The 2,500-nt window shown below is 44.8% G+C and overlaps 1 non-coding gene and 1 pseudogene across 1 annotated transcript; both read right to left on the bottom strand.

Annotated features, from left to right (window-relative positions):
• Positions 1–261, bottom strand: part of LOC143263123 (large subunit ribosomal RNA) — an 8,150-nt pseudogene extending 7,889 nt beyond the window's left edge.
• A 1,106-nt stretch (positions 262–1,367) lies between these two features.
• Positions 1,368–1,522, bottom strand: LOC143263126 (5.8S ribosomal RNA). Its single transcript, XR_013036682.1, has one exon. It is a non-coding gene; the product is annotated as a 5.8S ribosomal RNA (ribosomal RNA).
• Between the last annotated feature and the right edge of the window lie 978 nt (positions 1,523–2,500).

Here is a 2,500-nt window from a genome sequence, read left to right as displayed (position 1 = left end):
AAACGCGTACCGGTCGCTACGGGCCTGGCACCCTCTATGGATAAATGGCCCCATTCAAGATGGACTTGGACGCGGTTGCGACGTTACGGGATAAATTGACCCTCCTGAACACTACATTTCCCAACGGCGGAACTCCGCGGGATTCAGTGCTGGGCTAATTCCTGTTCGCTCGCCGCTACTAAGGAAATCCTGGTTAGTTTCTTTTCCTCCGCTTAGTAATATGCTTAAATTCAGCGGGTAATCTCGCCTACTCTGAGGTCGTCGGAACGTGAAAAAAAATTTTTTCAGAGCTTCCCCCCCCCCCGAAAGCATTTTGCGAAACGTGTACAGAGCAACACAAAAAAAAAAAAAAATAAAAAAAACACAAAAAACCCTTAAAGCAAAAAAAAAACCGTTTATCGCGCCTCACCAATATATCTTTTATAAAATTCGATATCCTCTCCAAATATAGATCTTCGAAACACTCGCAAGACGATTACAATCGGTATAACTTTAACGTCCGTCCGAAAAGTACTTTCGGGGACTAGACGACCGATTGATCTCGTGCGGTTTCGCTATTCGATCATTTGAAGAGAACAAAAAGATATATGGGGCGACCGACAAACGGTTTTCCCGTAGAACCAGACTCGCGATTGCGTTGACACACACATCATAGCCACACCAATAGAAGAGTTTTAGGACGGTAACCCGGGTGGGGTGTTCTTTACTCAGAATATGTGCAACATCGGATCTATATAGCCATCGATACAATTCGTACACAAATGTGTCGTACGAAGAGAGAGACTTTTTTTCCTCTGACAACATAACGGTAAGAGACATCCTTCCACACTCATAGGTTCCACTCCCTGGGGCTATGATATATATATACATATAAATTCAAATTCGAAGCAACGGTCACAATTCTACTCTATATTTTTGCGGGTTATGTGTTCTTTCGTTCAATTTCTTTCATGCGTTCGTTCGATCTCTGTACACAGTCTTCACATAGGACAGACTCGTGTAGTACGCTTTCGTGGGTTAAACCCATCTCGTTTCATTTCAGGCGACGTCGGGAGCGCGTTGAAAATGTACCAGTGAAATCTCGATAGTTCTACGAATACGAATCGTCCCGAAAAAGATTTTGTCACCGCTTCGAAGCGGTGTTTCAGACGGGCGGACGTATATAAAACATATACGACACACGACACCGCCTTCCACACTCACGCTAGTTCGAACACGATTTCCATCTCTCTCGAAGACTGTTAGACGTACGTAAAATTTCTCAATATCCATAGGACCGCGACAAACGCCGACGAAGCGCCCATCATTCGCTCGTACGTATATAGGCAACAAGTGCCATCAACGCAAGCAGTTTATAAGTACGTAAACGACCCTCAGCCAGGCGTGGTCCAGGAATTGTATCCGTGGACCGCAATGTGCGTTCGAAATGTCGATGTTCATGTGTCCTGCAGTTCACACGTTGACGCGCAATTAGCTGCGTTCTTCATCGACCCACGAGCCAAGTGATCCACCGTTCAGGGTAATTTTTCCCTTTTATTCTCTCATATATAATATAATGTGTATTTGCTATCCACCACATTTTTGTGTTATATTTCGGAACAAGCCGATACCCGAAGAGCTCCAACCAGCGCGCGAAGGAGATTCGGGAGTCGTCGTACGACGACATAATTGTCCCTTAAAGAACGAGATATTTCCGTCGAAACCATATATATATGTACGAGCAAATCCAAAACCACTGTTTTCTTGCAAGTTCGACGGTCGGAGCGAATAGAACATTGAAAAGCCTTCTATCGAAGAAACACAGAGAGTATATCACCTCCAAAAACGACGGGGATATGGATATTCAAACTGGACAATTATCAACCCGATACTGGATTCGAAAAGTTTCTCTCTCCTTTCGTCGTTATTTACACCGGACGGACTCACGGCCGGCTCTAGCTGGGTGTCATATATATATATATACGTCCCACGCTCATGCTGCCACTAGCGCGCAACAGAGTAGGGTGTCAATGACAACGACACAGCATTGAAACGAGCTACACAAGCCGGTCTCTCTTGATACCAATGTAAACGAGCATTAAGTTATCTTCAGACTGCCCGATATTTTCGTCCTTTGGACTTTCCCAACGATTCCTTTTTTTCTTTTTTTTTTACACACCACAGCGAAGACTTGAGGAAGCGTGATTAGCACGCTCGCATCCCTCCCTGTCCTACTACAACTGTAAAGAAAGAAAAAAGAATACATTGGGCTTTCTCTCTATCGAGAAGATGGCCTACGCAACGCAGATCAAAGGCCTAATACGTGTAATATAATACGCGTCTGGCCGTGTATAAATCACGCACGAATGATCTGGTCGGGCCCAACTCTTCTCGTACGCTTATTTTTCCGTGTTGGGGCACTATCATAAAATCACACAAACCCCAACACGTGTGTGTCTTGGAAGGAAGATGGCCTACGCAACGCAGATCAAAGGCCTAATACGTGTAGTACACACGTCTG

Source organism: Megalopta genalis, unplaced genomic scaffold (assembly GCF_051020955.1).
Source record: "Megalopta genalis isolate 19385.01 unplaced genomic scaffold, iyMegGena1_principal scaffold0339, whole genome shotgun sequence".
NCBI classification, from domain to species: domain Eukaryota; kingdom Metazoa; phylum Arthropoda; class Insecta; order Hymenoptera; family Halictidae; genus Megalopta; species Megalopta genalis.
This window is presented reverse-complemented; position numbering and strand designations above follow the sequence as displayed.